The sequence below is a fragment of the Coptis chinensis genome, chromosome 8, assembly GCF_015680905.1.
Source record: "Coptis chinensis isolate HL-2020 chromosome 8, ASM1568090v1, whole genome shotgun sequence".
Taxonomy (NCBI): domain Eukaryota; kingdom Viridiplantae; phylum Streptophyta; class Magnoliopsida; order Ranunculales; family Ranunculaceae; genus Coptis; species Coptis chinensis.
In genome coordinates, this window is record NC_141463.1 from 39628238 (window position 1) to 39651201 (window position 22964).

Genomic DNA, 22964 nt, shown 5'->3' on the forward strand with positions numbered 1-22964 from the left:
TAAAACCCAAGAACACATCGCGTTCTTCTTCTCTACTCCGCCATCAGCTCCATTAACGAACCAAACCCTAAAGAAAAAAAAGAAAGAAAACCACCACCGAATTTAACCACCATCGATTCTTCTCCACTCAAATCAACCACCCACACCAAATTTTGCCCCCTCCAGTTCACTTCTCTCTCCAACAGTTCGAAAAAAATAAAAAATAAAACAATAAAATTTTCACCCAAATCAAATGACCACTCAAACCAAAGTTTGGTTTCTTGTTTCAACACCTCTCCTCCACCTTACCCTAAACCCATTTTCGATTTTAAGTATCAATGGCCCAAAAACGCAAAATCCTCTAGGAACAATTTTTCAAAACGAAACATTTTGCACCGTTTTATGATGGCGAGATGAAACGTAAGAATTGGTAATGGTTGTGGTATATGAAGAATGATTTTTACCATGAGGATTTGGTTTTGAATTTTTACAAGAAGCGGGAAATCGAGTGTAGGAAGATTTTTGTGAAGGTAAATGGTGCGAAGAAAGAAGTGTGTCCTTCGATGTTCTGGGCATTATGCTAAAACACCAGCTTGTAGCCACCATGCAGGAATCCCAGTATGGGGTAGAGGCGTTGATGAGAGATACTATTTTGGAGTGACGGTACAATGCGAAATCACATTACGTCCGACAGTCGTCTCTGAGGACCAACAAGCTGGCTATAGCTCAGTGGGTTGGTAAGATTGTCATTGGGAAAGAGAAGTTCAGTGACATCAGTCTGAATTGTCTGCACGTACTCTGGGTATTACAGCAACAGAGGTATGATTTTTGTATCATCGACTTCTTGTTAACTATGATTCGAGGAGTTGGAGTGAGTACCACACCCTTTCCTGTTTTAATTACTAAGATAATGTTGTCTTTTGGTGAGAAACCAAGAACTGAGCGGACTATGTTAAAGTTGCATGCAAATGCAATTGTTTATACGGAATGTGTTCAAAAAATGTGGCGATTGCCTGGAGATAGGATTGTGGAAGAGGTTAATTCGGATGATGAGGAGGAGGACACGACATGTTTTGATGCCAATGCCTTGGAAAGGTGTAATTCGGATATGGAACGCATGTTAGTGCTGCATCGTGGTTTGCGTTCCCTAAACCATATTTGTGAAGACTTGCGGAATAGGCAAGTTGCCATTCATGATGAAAATGTGAAACTGCAGAAGACTGGGGATGAGCGTTGGGTAGAGATAAGGGAATTTATTGAGGGACAACGGTGGTTCCAAGACGAAGTCCTAAGACACTTGCCACCTTATCAAAGTCCTATTTCTGACGGCTCTGACAGGCATGAGCGTCATCGACGCAGGACTGACGACGCTGGACCATCTTCCTCTCATGGCGAGTAGTGTAGTTATTTTGTTTAGGAAATTTCCCTGCTTTCGTCAAATTTAATTTCAAGTTGTTTAGTTTATTAGTTAGATTTGGATTGTGTAATCGTTTTCGACTATTTGATTGTTATTTGAATTTTTAATTTAATTTGGTTTTTGTGCAAGCATGCGATGATTTTTCAATGAATCCCACCTTCCCGAATTGTTTAGGGGTGGTATTATTATGTTTTGCATTGCTTTTATCTTATCCACCGTTTTAGAAGTTAAAATTTGCAAACTGTGAAAATATGAGTGTTTAAGAATGTTTTCGATATTGGTGTGGCTAAGATTATATATTGTTGTAGTGATGGAATTTCAATGAATAGAATTAGAAAGTTGCTATTTTGAATAAAACCAAAAAGCTATTGGTTTATATTCGGAATATGCACCTAACTTGTTTCCGTTTTGGTTTTAGAATATTTTGATTCCGGCAATTGCCTTAAAAATTTTGGCAACTTGTGGATATTCGTTTTAGAAACTAAAACCCTATAAATACTTGATTCACTCTACACTCAAAACCCACACCTCTCACCTCACACTCTCACCTTTCACTCCTTACTTTTCTCTTAGTTTTTCATTGTAGAACACTCAAGTTATACGGAGCGCACCCCGCTCCCTATACAGGCTAAATCTGAGCGCACCCTGCTCCCTATATAGGCTAAATCTGAGTGCACCTTGTGCTGAAATGCCTGGAACTCAAGTTAGGCAAGAAGCATCTGTATTTGCCTTACAAAGCAAAACCGCGCAATCTTTTGAAGACTTGAAGTAACTTGAACTCGAGTCAAAGTAAGACAAGAGCTTCGATTCCCCCGCCTGAATATTTCTATACTAATTCAAGGTTCGAGTGCACCATGCAATTTTGTAGTTGTTCGGACCTCGACCAACACAGGAGCGCACCCCGCCGCGTCTTGCCCTTTGTAGCCACTTCAATTTCTGATTTTTTGTGAGTTTTTTCAGGGTTGTTTGCAGCACTTCTAGAGTGTATTTGTGATGATGACACTTGAGCGCCTTGCCTCATAAGTACCTTCTTATGCCTGTTTTGGTTTGTTGTATCATGTGTTGTTTTTTCCCTGATTTTTGTACTCGCTACACGGATTGGGTTGGGGTCGAAATTATGAGACCCACCAATTGTATTGTTCATTTGTTTCGTGTTATGACTTAGCCGGGATGGAGGGTCACAACCTCAATGAGTTTCTTTTACACCTGATCAGACCTAGTAACACTTAACATGTTAACACGAGTTGATGATACATAGAGAGAGACATGGAAAGTTATCATGGCATGGTTGGACGCAAAAGGACCTCGCTTCTATGTAGACGAGGATGATGACGCCTAAATACTGGATAAGAGGTAAGTTTCTATTTTTGTTTGTGTCTATTTATGTCCCAAGCAATTTACTTCTTGTAACCCCATAATGGGTGGAACTCATATAGAGTTGTGTCTGTTTTTATTTATCTATATTAGTATGTTTTAACTTTGTTTTTCAGATGTTCCAAAATTTCATGTGTTTCTATGGTATTTTTCTACCCTTTTTATTTCAATTCTTTGAGGACAAAGCATGGTTTTTGTTTGGGGGTGACATAGAAACACGCGTAATTTAAGGCACCTGTTAGGAAAGAGATATGTACAATATGCACTTGTTTTCTAGTAAAAGATTCAAAAAAATTCAAAAATATAAATAAAAAGTTTATTCTATACACTTAGGAATATTGGTATTATTCACTTTTTATGCTCTTAATAATCTAGAAGTTTCACGGTAGCTGTTGCATTAGAATATTCTTTAGAAACTTATGTTAATATGTAGGTAATAATGTTTGTATCTTTCTATAAATATATTGCATGATTATCTATGTTTGTATTGACAGTAAGTTTCTGAAATCTAGGCTAGAGTACTTATTTTACAAATCCTGTGAGAATATAGCCTAAAGTCTTATATGAGTGAAATATTTGAGAAATGACACAAGGGAGAAGTAAATTCCGAATAGAGAAATCACACGTCCACTTGCTTGATCACTATACCATATCCTAAGCGAGAATTTAGGCCATCTTTGGATCGATATAGCAAGAAATTCAAACCTTATGAAATTTTTTTCCGCTAGTCGCCCCTCTGAGCCTTTCTTTAGCCTTCCATAAATAGCAAATCCTTTACCCTTTATACAAAACAAAATAAAAATAAAAATCAGCCTACCTATCTTTGAATGAGTCTGAGAATAGAAAAGAGAAAGACCTTTGAAACCAAGAATTTGTTTGTGTTTCAAATAAGAAAAGAAAGTTTCCATCCAAGAAAAAAAAAAGTTAGAACTCCAAAAATAGAATCAAAGGAGTGAAAAGCCAAAAAAAAGAAAAAATGGCTAAGGATGGAAACAAAGTGTAGAAGCAAAGTAAAGAACAAAGTTTTCTCTAGTTACATAATATGAAGACTCTATTATCCCAGACTGGTTCTTTTTGAATATCCATTTCCTTCATTCTTAAACTATCACCTAATCCCCGCAACACCTAATAAAGGCCTCTAACTCAATTAGGAATAGGTTAGTGTGATATAGGGGTGGGAATTTGGCCCTAACGACCCTAACCCGACCCGACCAACCCGACCCTAAGCCCTATAAAGCCCTCACAACTAAAGCCCTCACAGAGTTTAGGACAGGGCCGACCCGACCCTAAGGCCTTCTAGGATAGGGCTAGGGCTAAGATTCTGAAACATAGGCCCGACCCTAATTCAGCCCTAACCAAGCCCTAGTTATAATTTTACATTTTCACTATAAATACACGTACCATAATTGTCCAACTCTTTGTTAAATATTTTAAATTAAAATAACATTGTCCTTTGTAATTTATCACTTACATCCAAGGGTACTTCCAATAACTTGTCTTATATAACAAAAACTTGTCAACCTATCTAGCAGCCATGAAGAACAATGAGCACTAGCCTAATAAAAAAATAAGACTTTATTCCTTTGATCATCAAATCAAAGTCTAGAACTTATTATTCTCAATTTATTTTCCCACTTACTTCTTATAAATTATATTTTTATTCACATGCAAGCCAAGTCTAGAACTAAAGGTTTCCGTCCATACCATTAAAGCGAAATACAGAGCAGACATTTGTAACACAGAAACAAAAAAAAACAACATTTGTTTGAAAAATGGCATTTGTAAAACGAAGAAAATATATAGGCCCGGCCCTAAAACCCGACCTTAAAGCCTTTAAAGAGGGCCTAGGGTAGGGTCAGGGCTTGATATTTAGACTTGTGACCCGGCCCGACCCGACCTTATGTTGACTTTAGGGCCGGGCCGACCGACCTTAATATCTAAAGGGCTTTTAAATGTTTAGGGCGGGCTAGCCCGACCCGGCCCATTGCCCACCCCTAGTGTGATAGTAAGTGGCAGATGTGTTTGATCGACTTCGGCTTGAGCACAAGAGTAAGGTAGTAGTGGTAGTTGTGTGTCATTGAGATTGTAAGGTAAAGTGTGCCCACAGCACACAAGAGTAGCGAAACTTGAGTGGAAAAATCAGAGTGTTTTTGTCTTGACATTTATGTGAAGACCTACTTAAGGACGCTATTCTAAAGTTTCAAAAACGGACCTGTTAGTGTATTACATAGCATTACTCATTATATATATGTTTATTCGTAAATAATTGATTATTATGCATATATTAGCTTAAGTTTTGACTTGATTATTCTGTATTCATTGCTAGTGAGATGATTAGATATTTGATAATAAATATGGAAAAATTAGTTTTATTTCTTAGTAGTTGTAGTATAGATGAAGTTTGTGAGTACCTTCACTGGAAAACTCTCACGAGGCTATAACTCGTCCACTAGGGAATTCCTAGTGGTTGAAGGCCTTGTTGCATATGGTCAATACAATCGCAATTGGCGAAACGAGATTAGTTAGAACTCCATTTTTGGTCACTTATTCTAATTTCTCATATTTGCTTGAGGACAAGCAAAATGCTGTTTGGGGGTGGTTTGATAAGAGCCCAAAACTGTAGTTTTAACCCCTTAATAATATTACTTTTAGACTAATTATGTGATTAATAAGTAAGAGTCAGTACTGTTATCGTGTTCTTATGTATTTCTTGCATTGGAGTCGAATATGTGAAGAAATACGTCCCTTTCGCGAGATAAAGAAGCAAATGTTGGTTGCTAAGAAGTTCTATGATTAAAGGCAAAGATTCAAGGAGAAAAAACCTTTTTAAAGCCCGGTCAAAGTTGAAAAGTCAAAGTCAACGCGGACATAAATAGCGCACAAAAGTCAGTAGAACTTTCGAAGGTCGTATCTTTGGACTCAGACCTCGTAATTGGGCCTCCATTATGTCAAAACGACCGGCTTGGAAAGAGCTTTCTAATGGTTCAAGTGTTGACCCAATCAAAGGAGAAGAAATGAATGAAATGGCTATTGATGTTATTTCTTGCTGAAAACCCCTTTGTGGACTGAAGTAATGAGGTTTTGGGATCGATTCTCCGACCCAAAACATGGCTCCTCAGCCCATGCACGAAATTGTGGATCTATCCTCTTCTATATCAAGAGACTAAGGCTTAGCTCTTAAATTATCTAGTTAGTTATCAAGAAATTAGTGGTTAGAACAAGTTTTTAGTTTTTTGAATCAATACTTAGTTTATATTTCAAGTTTAGTTTCTAATTCAATACTTAATTCATAGATTTAGTTTGTCTTAAATTAATAATTAGTTATTCATAATCTTAGTTTTAAATTCAGTTTTAATTCATTTCGAATCATTATACTATTGTTCAATTAGATTAATAAAGTAATTATCATTTCTTCCATAATGTCTTGTTTTCATTGTTCTTATTTCATTAATGATAGTTTAATGACTCAAGGCTAAACCTCCATTAGAGGGGTTTGAGGAAACCTTGATGAAACATGATTGTATTAGCGTAGAATTGGTTGTAATGTTCTATTCTACTCTAGCAAGTAATTAGTTCACCATGAGAATGGGTTTGATTGCTTCACATGCTAGTTATTAGTTGGTAGAGATTACCATGAATAATTAGGGATTAGAAATACCCAACCTTTACGTGAAAATGTAAAGATTAGGATTACAACATGTTCTATGTTAGTTTATTAAGTCGAATCAAGGTGGAATCAAATTCCCCTAATTCATTCTCATATTGTCAATTTAGTATTGGATTGCTGTCATTTCATTTATCACATCTTGATTAGTTAATTCACCATCGTAGTTAAATTCTATTCCATTACTCTCATGACTTTGTTAGCTTACACGAACTAGGAAACTTTACATCTAAACGACTAGGAGTGGAAAAAATTCTCTACTCTAAACATATTGCATTGATAACGAGAGTAGAAAACTTTGATATATATGCAACAAAATAGTTTTAGTTTTACTTACATTTGAGTTTCATCACTTAAGTCTAGGTAAAACTATCGTTTTTCCTTTTATCACTCACATATAGGTAGATCTAAAATAATTCTTGACCAACCTCCATTTACTATCACGAAGTCTACCAGAGCTTCATCAGGGATGACATGATCAAGAAGGGTTCTTGCTTGTGCATTTAATATGAGGGGGCTGATAACCCGTAAAAACAATAGAATCCTAAATATTAATGCTACAAGAACACTAATACGTAATCCTACCGTTCTTACGTTTAAATCAATTCTTCTTACTCTCAAAATATAATCATGCAATATAATGAGTAAGGAATTCGTTCCACTCTTAAACCCTCAAGACTTAAACAAATTCAATTGAACAAACCCAAAGAACAATGGTGAGAGTGATGTGTTATGTGAAATATCTATTCTATGATTATACTACGGATTCAATTTATACTAGCATATATAAATGATTCAACTACAGAAATACTAACTGGACTCTATGATAAGGAATTAGGGGGATTGATTCCACCTCGAATCCAACTTAACAACCTAGCGTAGAATGTTGTATCTTAATTCTCACGTTCTTACGGCGAGAATTTCGAGTTCTAATCCCTAGTGTTCGTGGCATTTCTACCGAATACTAACTAGCATGTGAGGTCGTCCACCCATTCTCATGGCGAAACACGACCTTCTAGAGTGGAATAGAATCTACAACCAATTCTATACTAACCACTAAGTTTTCATCAAAGCTTCATCAACCCCTCTAATGGAGGTTTTAGCCTTGAGTCATCAAACTAACATTTCCCATTGAATCTAAACTAAACATAATATAAAGATTGAAACTTGCTAAATTTAAACCTTAATAGCAATTACTCATGCAAGAATTATTTCAATCTAATAAAGACAACTATTGAATCTAAGAATTAAACTAATTTAAGTAAAGGAAATGACCAAGATTATCAAGAACACTAATTTATTTATCTAATGAAATCAATAACAATAATTTAATACTGAATTTAAAGCAAGAATAAAAACTAATTAATTAATCTAAAACTAGATCTAGAATTAAGGTTTAATGGAGGCTAACTAATCTAATTTATTTTCTAACCTAACTATCTACCATTAACAAAGAGCTAAGCTTTTGTTTTATACATCCAGATCCAAAATTCGTGCATGGGCTTGGAGCCATGGTTGAAGAGAGAATCAGCCCAAAACCCATTCTTTTCGATCCAAAAAGGCCTCTTCAGCTGCAGTTGGCTTCCACAGACTTTTCGTCCACTTCTGCTCCTCTGATTGGGTCAAGGCTTGGACCATTGCAAAGCTCTTTCCGAGCCGGTCGTTTTGACATAAGGTAGGCCCAATTCGAGGTCTGAGTCCAAAGATACGGCTTTTCGGAAGTTCTGTGACTTTTTGCTCCTTTATCTCGCTAAAGTGGTACATTTAAGCACATAATGGACTTTGAAGCCCGAAATGCATAAAACGCGTGAATCAGTGTTAACTCTTACTTATTATTCACATAATTGGTCTAACAAGATTATGATTATTAAGGGGTTAAAACTACAGTTTTGGGCTCTTATCAAACCACCCCCAAACAAGCATTTTGCTTGTCCTCAAGCAAAAGATGAGAAATTAGAATAAGTGACCAAAATGGAGTTCTAACTACTCTCGTTTAACTGAGTCGCGATTGCATTGACCATATGCAACAAAGGCCTTAAACCACTAGGAATTCCCTAGTGGGACGAAGTTATAGCCTCGTGAGAGTTTTCCAAATGAAGGTACTCACAAACTTCATCTATACTACAACGACTAAGAAATAAAACTATTGTTTCCTCATTCATGTCTCAACTATCTATACATCTCACTAGCAAATGAATAAGAATAATCATGTCTAAAACCTAAGCTAATATATGCATAATAATCAATCATCTAAAATAAACATATAACAATGAGTAATACTATGAAATGTAATAGCGGTGTCCGTTTCAAAAAACTTCGGAATAAGCGTCCTTAAGTAGGTCCTCACATAGATGTCAAGAAAAAAACCACTCGATTTTTCCACTCAAGTTTAAGCTACTCTCCGGTGCAGCAGTGGGCACACTTTACCTTACAATCTCAATGACAAACAAGGAAGCGAGAGTCGATCAAACACATCCGCCACTTACTATCACACTAACCTATTCCTAATTGAGCTAGAGGTCTTTATTAGGTGTCAGGGGATTAGGAGATGGTTTAAGAAGGAAGGAAATGGATATTCTAGAGGACAAGTCCGAGATAATAGAGTCTTCATATTATGTAACTAGAGAAAACCTTGTTATTTTTTTTTGCTTCTACACTTTGTTTCCATCCTTAGCCATATTTTTCTTTTTTCTTTTCTTTGGCCTTTGACTCCACTTTTATTCTATTTTTTTGGAGTTTTTATTTATTTCTATTTTTTTTTTTTTATTTTTTTTTTTTTTTTTTTTTTTTTTTTTTTTTTTTCTTTTTTTTTTTTTCTTTGGATGGAAACTTCTTTTCTTTATTTTTGAAGCAACTAACTAATTTTTGTTTACAGGTTTTTCTCTTCTTCTTTCTTCCTCATTCTATTCTCGGAATTTATTCTAAATTGGGTAGGTTGATTTTTTTTTTTTTTTTTTTGTTTTGTTTTGTAACAGGGTAAAGGAATTGTGGTTTATGGAAGGCTAAAGAAAGGCTCGAGGGGCTTACTAGCGGAAAATAATTCATAGGTTTGAATTTCGGCTATATCGATCCAAAGAGGGCCTAAATTCTCGCTTAGGATATGGCATAGTGATCAAGCAAGTGGGCGTGTGATTTCTCTATCCGGATTTTACTTCTCCCTTGTGTCATTTCTCAAATGTTTAGCTTCATATAAGGCTTTAGGCTATATTCTCACGGGATTTGTAGAATAAGTACTCTAGCCTAGATTTTGAAACTTATCGCTAACAATCATAGATACTCATGTAATAAATTTATAGATAGATGCAAAGATTATTACCTACATATTAACCTAAGTTTCTAAAAATTATTCGATGCAACAATGCCTATGTGAGACTTCTAGATTGTTAAGAGCATGGAGAAAGAAAAACAATACCAATATTCCTAAGTGTATAGCATAAACTTTTTATTTATATTTTTAAATTTATGAAATTTTAACTAGAAAACAAATGCATATTATATATATCTATATCCTAACAGATGTCTTAATTACACGTGATTCTATGCCCCCAAACAAGAAGCATGCTTTGTCCTCAAAGCATTGTAAATAAAAGGGTAGGAAAAATACCATTGAAGCGCGTGTGAAATTCGTAAAACATCTGCAAAACAATGTTAGAACGTACTAATATAGGAAATAAAAACTGACGCAACTCTATAAGAGTTCCACCCATTATGGGGTTAGCAGAATTAAATTGCTTGGGACATAAGCAGACACTAACTGAAATTAAAAACTTACCTCCACTCCAAATAAGTTTATTTGTCATCCTCCTCTTCTATAAAGAAGTGAGGTTCCTTCGCGTCCTGCCATACCATTATAATTTGCCAAGCTTGCCGCCATTTATCATCTACGGATGCTAACCAGTTAAGCGCCACTTGGTCGGATGGGGTGTATGGTGCAACCTGATGAGGTTGCATCCTCCACCCTTGCCAAGTCATTGCACGGAAAGATCGAATAATAGAATTGGTGGGTCTCACAATGTCGACCCCAACCCAGTCCGTGAAACGGGCACAAAAAACAGGGAAGAAACATAGCATAATATGGCAAACTACTATAGGCATAAGAAGGTACTTATGCCTCATGCTATGGGCTCGTGCTAAACTAGACATTAAGGTCTTAGGAAGGTCATATAGCAGGCATTCCTCAGCTAAAAGCAAGGAAAACATCGCAAGTGGCATCATTCACGGATAAAGAACATTACCGTATCACATTAAGGGACAAGCTACCAAAGGGCTACATTATATGTCCCTTGGTCCTCTACACGGAAAATGTCGGACCCATAAGCCTCATGCAAAAGTCATAAATGTAGACATGCATATTATCTACCCAATAGCATCATGGGTAGTGTATTTTCCGGGCATGGCAAGTCCAAGAACAAATGCTAGCAAGAACCATAAGCGGTTCCCGGCTCACGTGTGTGACCACCTCAAAACCAAGCACCATAAGTAGTGCTTTGAAACAAATCTTCGAAAGATTGTTCCGGTATCAATGTAGGAGCTGTCATCTCAAAACTACTCTGTAGAACAGCTGCGAAAACCTGGAAGAAAACTCAGAAAATCGAAATTTCCTTGGTTATCGGAGAGGGCGCTGGCGCTGCCAGATAGAGCGAAGAGTCGCTCTTTAGTTTTTGGAATTACAGAGTTTGAGCTGGTGGTCGCTCGATTGTATGAAAGCTTTCGATGAATTTTTCGATTTCCGGTGTTTTGAGTGGTCTGGTCTTACTTAAGCTGGCGGCTTCTAGTGATTTTTCGATTTATTGTAATAATATGAAGTCGCTCTGCTTGAAGCGCTGGCCTTCGTAAGTGCAGAAAGTGAGTTTCTAAGAAAAACAAGAAAAAAGGTTGGAGTGAAAAGTGAAAGATGATTGTGGGGTGTAGTGTGGGTTGTGAGTGTAGTATGATGAAAGTTTAAATAGGTTCTGGGTTTCCAAAACGAATCGGCAAGTTGCCAAATTGTTTTAAGGCAATTTCCGGAAATAGAAAACTGCCAAACCCGAAAACGGAAACTAACCATAGTTTTGATTTCCTAACAACCCTGGTATCTTTTAAACTTGGTTTAGAATAGTAACTTCTAAACTCTCTTACATTTCATCCTACCACCACATCTAATCATAGGTATGCCAATTACGACAATATTCTCAACCTTCACTCCAAAACAACTCTAAAATGGAGGATCTTCTACAAATCATGATATAATAAATAATACCACCCCCAAACAATTCGGGAAGGTGGGATTAACAATAAAATCCATGCACAATTTGAAAAGAACCACATTATATTAAAATTAAAATTCAAACAACATTTAACTACCAAATTCAAAGTTAACTACGGAATTTAACAACGTAACATCCTATCTACTAAAAATAATAAAAAACAACATCAAAACAACAAACAAGAAGAAATCTAGCTACTCTTCAAGGAGCGAGGTGGGGGTAAGAATAGGGATTTGAGTGATCAAGAATGGAAAAACCAAACACCACCCCAAACAAATTTTGGAAACAGGTTTGTAAAAATTTGTTTTAAAACGGGTCTTTTAAAGTCGATTCGAGACTTAATGTGGGGTCATTTTACGCCGATTCCTAGATCGCGGCACACCCCCAAACAAGCATGGAACTGGGGTGGCACAAAATGGATGATACGTGGTCAACTATAAACAAATAGTCGGAATAGTTGGGGGTCTAGCCATAAAAACATGATACTAAATGCACCCCCAAACAGAATAATGTTGTATAATTGGAAGCAAATATGTAAGCGAAGGAATGAAAACTTATGCATCCTATCAAAGAACATATGCAAACCATCATGTTGTAATTGTTTTAAATAGTTGGAATGACCAAAAAGATGAATTAGCGATACTTTAGGTGAGAAGGGAATGAAGTGTGGATCATGATATCTTTCATGAAGCTCAGATAAGGAAAAATAAGACAAACTAGGTTTCTCACTACACTCGGTCAGAGCTTGTCTCTCAATTACCGGAATGGGGTACTCATGAGATTGTGTGCTAGGCAAAAACTCTTCACTGTGAGGGTTGAAAAAATTATGGATGGTCTCTGAGGCAATTGGCTCAAGGGCAAAATCGAGGTTCCTTTTAAATGGTGGGTGAATGGATGGCTTAGTTGTGGTAGATGGTTGGATTATAGGAGGTGGTAACTCAGGTGGATGGTGGTTGGTTGGTGGTTCATTGGGTGGTGGATCCTCACATGCTCTTAAGAACTCTACATCTGGCTTAGCTGAATCCACAAGGTTGTGGTTCGTGGCTTTATCTTTAAGATTTTCCTCTATTTCTTCCATTGTTATTTCCTCAGCTGCCAAACTGAATTGAGATTCACATTGCTCTAAAGATGTAACTTTCTCTTTTTCTTGCACATTAACTTGTTCATGCCTTAGATTTGAATTGTTAATCTCCATGTCCTCACCCTTTTCCTCTAAAACACTACAAGTATCCTCAATGGCCTCATTCGAATGTGTCGAGACATCATCCAGCCGAGTGCGGTTTGCAAACTCAAAGGCTTGGACATGCTCAACGAGGAGGGTCCATATTACGGAATGCCAATAGTTATCAAATTCTTCCTTCGTCACATCTTTATAAATATCTTCTAAAGTGTAATCATTATATTCATCGTCAAGTGGATCAGTGGGAAGTTCCTCGGAGACATCGCTCAAGTTTGAGTGGTCATCCGAAACTAGTCCTAAAGAGTCGTCTACAAGAATTTCCTCATCCAGGTGGGGTGTGGAGTTAATATCATGGTTAATGGAAGGGTCTTCGAAAGGTAATGGTTCATGAAATGTAGGGTAGGTGTGAACTAGGTTGACTGGGTTAGTTATGGGAATAGTGTCGATCTCTGGCATGGTAGAAATATCTGGCGTAGGTGAACCTAGTATCTTTAGGTTCCGGTTTATTTCCTGAAGTATTATTTTGTTTTGGGCCATCATTTCATCGAATGTTGTTAGCTGAGGGGAAGCTTGGTGGTGTGGGTCTGGTTGGTATGGTGTTTGATAGTCATAGTTATTGGCGTTTGAGTGACTCTGGTTGATGTCGTACTGTGATGGGTTAGGTTGAGGCTGAATGGTTGGTTGATTGTTATTGGTGGAATTACATGAATAGTTTGGATGACTAGAAAACTCTTGATTATATGAGTCACTATAAAAATTTGAAAATTGAGGCTCATAATTATTATTATATCCTATAGTAGGCTCAGACTCTTGATATGATGGGCATTGAGAAGCCCAATGGTCAGGACTACCACAACATGAACATGGTGAAGGGTTCCCATAATGATTACAAGATTGCTCTTGATATGATGGGCATTGAGAAGCCCAATGGTCAGGACTACCACAACATGAACATGGTGAAGGGTTCCCATAATAATTACATGATTGGTCTTGATATGATGGGCATTGAGAAGCCCAATGATCATGACTACCACAACATGAACATGGTGAAGGGTTTGCATAATTATCATATGATTGTTGGTCTACATATTGATATGCCATATTGGTTTTTCAAATATACTATAGGGCAATTAATATGCAACCACAACTCTAAGCATACATTTCTAGATAGGCGTGTGGTATTTTGTTTTAAGAAAACAAGCCTGATTATACTAGAATTAAAACTCCTCCGCGGAAGAAACAAAGGAGTGAAAGAAGGAGCACCTGAATGCCTCCTTGCTAAACTTAATAGCGTCTTGTATCTGCGATTTCAGTGTATTTAACAAGTTAGAAACACTAAATAACTTTAAGGAATAAAATTGGCATTTACCTATGAAAATTGGGTCATTTTGGATGAATTTTCCTTGCCGGGCTGGTAGAGGCGGGTTGGTCTTGGCTCAAGGTAAGTTGAAATTACAGTGAATAAGTATGGTAAATTTTTAACATGAATGGGCGGCTCCCAGGGTTTTCAAGTTTTAGGCCTTTTATCGTACTCCAAAAAATTCTTCTTCACCTTGTTGTTTTTCGGTGAATGAAGCGATTCTATGCCCGAAGCAAGTGAGCAGTTCCAAAAATCAAGAAACAAGAATGAAAAATTAAAAGGGGGTGGGTAGAGAATGGGGGATTGCCCCTTGGATTCAAGCAATTGAATTCTTGTCTTGAACGAGATTAAGATGGGCGAATACATTTGATAACCCGAAAAAAACAATAGAATCCTAAATATTAATGCTACAAGAACACTAATACGTAATCCTACCGTTCTTACGTTTAAATCAATTCTTCTTACTCTCAAAATATAATCATGCAATATAATGAGTAAGGAATTCGTTCCACTCTTAAACCCTCAAGACTTAAACAAATTCAATTGAACAAACCCAAAGAACAATGGTGAGAGTGATGTGTTATGTGAAATATCAATTCTATGATTATACTACGGATTCAATTTATACTAGCATATATAAATGATTCAACTCTGAAATACTAACTGGACTCTATGATAAGGAATTAGGGGGATTGATTCCACCTCGAATCCAACTTAACAACCTAGCGTAGAATGTTGTATCTTAATTCTCACGTTCTTACGGCGAGAATTTCGAGTTCTAATCCCTAGTGTTCGTGGCATTTCTACCGAATACTAACTAGCATGTGAGGTCGTCCACCCATTCTCATGGCGAAACACGACCTTCTAGAGTGGAATAGAATCTACAACCAATTCTATACTAACCACTAAGTTTTCATCAAAGCTTCATCAACCCCTCTAATGGAGGTTTTAGCCTTGAGTCATCAAACTAACATTTCCCATTGAATCTAAACTAAACATAATATAAAGATTGAAACTTGCTAAATTTAAACCTTAATAGCAATTACTCATGCAAGAATTATTTCAATCTAATAAAGACAACTATTGAATCTAAGAATTAAACTAATTTAAGTAAAGGAAATGACCAAGATTATCAAGAACACTAATTTATTTATCTAATGAAATCAATAACAATAATTTAATACTGAATTTAAAGCAAGAATAAAAACTAATTAATTAATCTAAAACTAGATCTAGAATTAAGGTTTAATGGAGGCTAACTAATCTAATTTATTTTCTAACCTAACTATCTACCATTAACAAAGAGCTAAGCTTTTGTTTTTATACATCCAGATCCAAAATTCGTGCATGGGCTTGGAGCCATGGTTTGGGCCAGAGAATCAGGCCCAAAACCCAATTCTTTCAGTCCAAAAAGGCCTCTTCAGCTGCAGTTGGCTTCCACAGACTTTTCGTCCACTTCTGCTCCTCTGATTGGGTCAAGGCTTGGACCATTGCAAAGCTCTTTCCGAGCCGGTCGTTTTGACATAAGGTAGGCCCAATTCCGAGGTCTGAGTCCAAAGATACGGCTTTCGGAAGTTCTGCTGACTTTTGCTCCTTTATCTCGCTAAAGTGGTACATTTCTGCACATAATGGACTTTGAAGCCTGAAATGCATAAAACAGCGTGTCGGTGTTAACTCTTACTTATTATTCACATAATTGGTCTAACAGTATGATTATTAAGGGGTTAAAACTACAGTTTTGGGCTCTTATCAGGGGCCTGAGCACCATGGATTGTGCCAAAAACTAGTTGGCTTTAAAAACAACATAGCATAGACAAACATACATTTAGCACTTACCAGTTACCACTGACATACATTGGTAACATATATTAGCTAGATTGTGAACAAAATGTATGTGATCACCACTAAAAAAAGGATATTATGCAAGCCATATATCTGATTGGACCATATATATATGCAAGCCACTGAAAGACAAATTTAATTTGTTTCCTAATTTGTTTAGTGGCTTGACTGTATTTTCTGGCTTCTAGATCAGTTCTTTCTATACGCTCGCTTTCGTTTGCAAAATTAAGTAAGCGAAACTTTGACTTATTACTTCCATCATTTTCGGGTAATTTAATCACAAGTTCTATTGAAACTTACTTCAATTTAAGATGTTATTCCTAATATGCTTTATGCATGCTTTGGCAATGGTTATCAACATCTCTTGTACGTGTTTTATTTCTAGGGAAAGAATATACTAGGTATTGCGTTTGGTATGTGATTTGTGCAAAACTTGTGAAGGCGTTTGCTGAGAAAGGATAAGCTAGCTACTCCCTAAATTGACAAGTTCGGTAAATATGATGTACTATTCACAATTTTTTTAACCAAGCATTAGTATGTACAAAATGAACCATTATTACCCCAAGCAACATTGTTTCTTATTGAGTTTTTGTTCTGCCATCTTAATATCTAGGTCGTGCCCATGATATATACCAACAATGTAGAGAATAAATTAAGCTACTAAGTGGTTGCTTACCCTTTTTATAGGCCATTAATTGACTGCATACTTGTAGTATAAAATATACATATATAGTTTTTTTAAACAAATTATTGGGTTAAGGAGAAAAATATACATTGTTAATACTTAGGTTGATCTCCTCTTTCAAATACATGAGCAATGTATGAAATATGGTACTAGTTGGATGTATGGTTATGTTGGTTGATTCTTCCTTTCTGTTTAGCATTTAAAACTAATAAGAACATGGAATTTCCAAGAACCAGATTGCATTTAATTTACAATTTACTTGACTGTGAGAAAGTTGTTATTGGTACAATTTGATATAACTTACTGTTGAAGTAGTACACCTATTATTGGTTGTTATGTATTTTTGGATTCAAATTTGCATTTAATGCATTTTATAAGCAATTAAGCTTTGGGTTGAACTTTTTATAATTACACTTGATTACTTAAGCACATATATATGTGGTTCAAATAGGGGGTTGTAAATATGATTGAAGAAGACAGTGCACCTACTACTTGTGTTGAAATAGCCTTGAGGGTGTTCCGAGAATGCTAGCTACTTGTACAGCAATCTGCTTAGGGGATGCACTGATTTTGAGCACATTTTTATCTTAGTTGGAGTTGGATTTGGCCAGGACAACCTACATAGGATAGATAGTACTTTGTATGCTTTCTAATTAATGAGCCCAAATTCATTGCGTTTAGAGATCTGACAACATCTCTGTCGCTTCTGCGACTGCTGGAGGTATCGAGGCCATTCACATAGCAGGTGGAAATGTCTGTTTTGCAAGTGCAAACACAGGCTGGTCTTTAACACTGCATTCATTTGCCAATATGTATGTTAAGCTCCATGGGATCCCATTTGATGTCACAAAATTTGCGTCTCGTCTCTAGGGGAGATATATATATTATCATCATGATACCCGGGTTTTTAAGGGAGAACCTCTTGTGAATGGAAGGGATAGACAAAAGAATTCATATTGTTAATGTGTATGGTGTGTTGTTTCCTTTGAAATATATTGATGAACAAGCATTTGCTTCCTTTAGAGAATCGCAATAACATATCTGTTGGCTGCATTATGTGAGATTTGGCTAAAGCGTGGTGATGTCATTAAATCAGAAATGTCATTGCTGAACAATTACCAATTTCAGTGGTAAGTTTCACATGTATTGCTTTAACAATATTGGTAAGTATCACATGTATTGCTTTAACATTATTGTTCTCTTCGGTTATGATTTTTCTTTTTATCGCGAGAAGACTCTCTGCTTATTTCACTGTTGTGCACATGGCTATATTGTATGGTTTGTTTGTCCCTGATTGGGAATACCAACTTCCAAGTGAAGGCACTTCTGTTGTAACAAGGACTTTCACTGTAGGTTCAACACTATTTGTATAAATATTAAACTTGATTTCCAGAACTTCAGGTCTGGCCTTCTATTTGAAATCTGTAGCTAATGAGTTGTATATATTCTTATTTCCATCTGAATTTGAAATGTGGAGTAAGGGGAGAAACTAGACAATTACTTTTAACATCAAGGACTAGAATGATAAAAGTAGAAAGTAGAAACTAAGTCATCAACTGGTGTTAGTTTCATTACCTCTTGGACTCACTAAACGAACACTAAACATCGATCCTTCTTCCACCAAATGACATGTTCGAAAAATAAATGCATTTTGTCGTATAATTGCACTTGAATTATCATTTCTTACTTAGGAAATGTTTTTAGTCACCGGAGTTGTGTTGTAGACTTCTAGAACAGGGTGGTCCTCTACTATATGATAGCTGCTCTTTCGTTCTATTTGAAGGTGCTGATGCTAAAGTTATTTATGTTCTAACTTTCATTCTCAATAGGAATGGGAGCAGTTCATTGGGTTGTAATGTCTAAGGGGGCTCTACTGATGATCGTTCCTCACTTTCAACTATCTCACGCCTCTCTCCAACCTCAAGGTATGTTCCTACACTCCTACTTTTTTTCTTTTTCTTCTCCAGCCTCTCTCCACTCTCTTTTTATGTTATTCACTTCACTTCTCCTCTCCTACTTTTTTTTTCTTCTTTTCCTGCCTTTCTCCACTCTCTTCCTCAGTTTTGCTTGGTAAACGAAATAGAGTATGGCCTGCAGTGGCTAGAAATGGCCTGTAGTAGCTAGAAATATTGCATGCAGTTTACCTGTCAGATAGTACAACCTACATAGAATATATAGTACATACTTTATGTCTGTTTTTTCCTTATGTATCAAATTCTATTTCTTTTTACCTATCTACCTTAGTTTAGTCTTTTAAGTCCTCTGTTTTTGTAATTTGGACCATTCGTCTTTTTTAAGTCCAGGGTGATAGATTATTATGTGCTAAGATTATGTGCTAAATCTTATTTTTCGTCAAGATTTTATAGAGTTCCAAATGAATTTCTTTAAGAGTACTACTAAGCTCAATCTCAAGCATCAAAACATGGCTCAATCAAATTTCTCTGCTTCATACAGGGTAACAACACTCTTTGGTCCAGCACCAATTAGATTCCGAAAGCTCAACAACAAATGTAGAGCCTTCTAGAGATCTAGCTTAGCTCATCACTACTAAAAAAAAGGTATTTTATATCGGTTACGAAATTGCCGCTCTATTGATTTTGTGGAAATGTCTTTTTCTGTTGATTTGATAGACTGATTTCTAATGATGCGTTGAATTTGGTTAGAGGTTTATGCTAAGATGCAGTACCGTGTTTCGTGTGAGGTTCACTCACATGTTGTGAGAGTTTGTTCTAGGACTAACAGAGATTCAGGCGCAGAGTACGTTTATTAATATGAAATTTTGTTAGTAACTTTTTATTGGTTGATTGGTATGCATATGAATTTGGCTTGTTATAGTTTGTTGTAGCTGAAAAAATGAATGGTATGATCATTTGTTTGATTGCAATTAATTGATGCTGATATTCTAATACTACTGCTAGTTATGGATGGATATCTGCAAATTCGCTTTTGTTTCCAGGGTGTTGATTTAATGTTTGGAATTGTTGTTTAAGCTTGTTTTATGTTCACTAAGTTCTTCGGTGCGACTTGTTATGACACATATAAGCTGTTGTAGAGCATTGTAGCATAAACTTCCATATATTGTTTTGAAGTTTTATCCTATATATTTTAGAAATGTCAATTGTGACTGTAAAGTATGTAATAGTGTACTCTGATGACTATCTGTTAAATTTATCTAATACTGAAATCATTCTTAGTATTTGTAAATCTCATTTGGATTTTGTTTTACTCAAACCCAATCACTGAGAAGTTTTCATAAATTTTTCTTTGGATGGCTTATGTAGTGGTCCCATCACGACGAGATATAGTTGTGTTGTTTACCTTTTCTTGAGTCACTGTGTAATCCCGATGTTATTTTATTGCCGCAATTTATGTAATTTCAGATTGACGAAGACATTCTCTTGGAAGTGATTAAGATGGGATTTGACAGGAATCAATTAACTGAATTTCTTCGCAGTAGAGTACAAAATGAGGTACTATCTGATGTTTCATGGCGATCTTGATATTTTTCCCACTTCATTGGTGTAATTTGTTGAAACCTTTTCAGGCCACTGTTGCATATTATTTGCTTATGGATAACCGTTTCCGAGCTACCAGCGACTATCTTGGAGCAGAGTTTCAGGAGTCAATGGTGTGTTTTTTTTTCTCAATGTATAGTTTTCTTTTATCATTTTGTAGTCCTTTGCTTATTTTATATACTAGTGGGTGGGGATACCCGCCTCGGCCAATAGCGTAACCATGGTATAGATTTCAATGGCACAATAGTAATATAAGAGCAGATAGTAGTAGTATTAGAATATCAACATATAGTAGTAGTAATTAAATCACTAAGCCCTAAGATCAAAGTCTCACTATTGCCCAAACCCCTTAAGTTCCAGAGGGTTAACTTAAATAACACTAGAAAATAGTTTTTTAGTTTATTGTTAAAGTAATCTACTGAATAGACAAACCTTTTGAACTTATGTGTGATGGTAGTGATTATGTCGTTGGTGCTGTGCTAGGACAGAAGTTAGATAATAAATCCACAGTTATTTTTTATGCTAGTAAAACCTTAAATGATGCTCAACGTAATTACACTACTACTGAAAAGGAATTTCTAGCCGTTGTTTATGCCTTAGATAAGTTCCATCCCTACTTAGTTGGTTCTACGACCATGGTCTATATAGACCATGCCGCTCTTAGGTACCTTCTCGTGAAGAAGGATGCTGAGCAGAAATTGATCCATTGGATTCTTCTCCTAACTGAATTTACCTTAGAAATTAAGGATAAAAAAGGAGCTTAAAATGTTGTTAGATCACTTATCTAGGTTAACTAATGAGGATGACAGTGATTCCGAATCGATATATGATTTTTTTCTAGATGAGCATCTTTATTTAATTTTCTCTGCACCTTGGTATGTAGACATTGTTAATTTTTTAGTGTTTGAGATCATTCCTGATATATGGGCCAGAAATGAACGCAAGATATTTTTGGCCAAAGTTAAAGTTTACTACTGGGATGAACCCTACCTTTTTAAGTATTGTGCGGATTAGATAATTCCTCGTTGCATTCCCCAGTGGGAGCACAATGAAGTCTTATCCTTCTGCCATAAACAATCATGCGGAGGTTATTTTAGTGGGAAGAAAATTGTTGCCAAAGTTCTTCAATGCGGTTTTTATTGGCCGACCTTGTTTTAAGATGCCCATGCACACTGCAAAGTGTGTATAAGATGTCAACAACTTGGGCGTATTACTCAACGTAATATGATGCCCTTAAATCCTATTCTTATAGTGGAGATTTTTTATGTCTGGGGTATTGATTTCATGGGCCCGTTTCCCATTTCGCATGGTTTCATTTATATTCTTGTAACTGTACACTACATTTCTCAATGGATTGAAGCAATGTCTTGTCGAAATAATGACCATGGAACTGTAGTATTGTTTATGAAGGAGTATATCTTCTCACGTTTCAGTGTACCTAAGGCCATCATTAGTGATGGATTAAAACATTTTTGTAATAGAGTTATTGAAACTTTAGTCAAGAAATATGGAGTTACCCATAAGGTGGCGACTCCATATCATCCTCAAACTAGTGGTCAAGTAGAGGTGTCCAATAGCGAAATTAAAAAGATATATATTAGAAATGATAGTTAATCCTGATTGGAAAGACTGGGAAAGACTGGTCTAGATGCCTAACAGATGCTTTATGGGCATATATAACGGCTTTTAAAACACCTATTGGTATGTCATCCTACTGCTTAGTTTTTGGTAAACTTTGTGACTTGCCTATTGAGTTGGAATACCATGCCATGTGGGCTATTCAAAGTCTTAATTTCAACATTAATGCCGCTGGTGTCAAGTGCAAATTACAATTAAACGATCTTAAAGAAATCCGTAGCAATTTTTACGATTTAGCGAAGGATTATAAAGCTAACATGAAACGTAGTCATGATAAACATATTTTGCGTAAAGAGTTTGACCATGGTCAAAATATTTTGTTATATAACTCATGTTTGCATATTTTTCCTGGTAAATTAAAAACAAGTTGGTCCGGATCTTTTCTGGTTACTGATGTCACTTCTCAAGGAGTAATTACTTTGGTAAATCCAAAAGACAACAACAATACCTTTCAAGTAAATGGCCAACGCTTAAAACATTTACACAAATTACATTTGCCCACTGTAGAAGAAACCCTTCTACAAGACCCTATTTATGAGGACTGACCTTCTATGCTTGGTGTACTTCCTATATTAAATTCCATATTTTGGGAGTACTCCATTAAGGTAATTGGACCCTCCTTTCGGAGTGTGTGGTTGTAAGTGTCGGATCCTTAGTAGACGTTCATGTAATTCATGCATTCCTTTCTCACACTTTTGCTCGTTTATTTTGAGTAGTGTTTCTCTATGGAGTGATTCACATTTTCACTTGCTTTATTCTTGTATTTTTCAAAAAATCAATTTCATAAAAATTAGAAAATATAAACCCATAAATATTAGATAGATTAGAAAGTCTAGGGTATCTGACTTTAAAAGACCGTCTTTTTCGCCACAACAAAAGTTTTTCATCTTATTCCAAAATTTTGTTTGGGGGTGGGTAATCACCCCACCTTGTTCTCTCAATTTTCTATCTTTGTTTATGTTGCCTTTTTAGTCGTATAGATTCGTGTGACACAATCTAGTCTTCTAGATTTTCCTTCTCCCACATAACTTATGTCATTTACATATTTTGAGGCATTCTTCTAC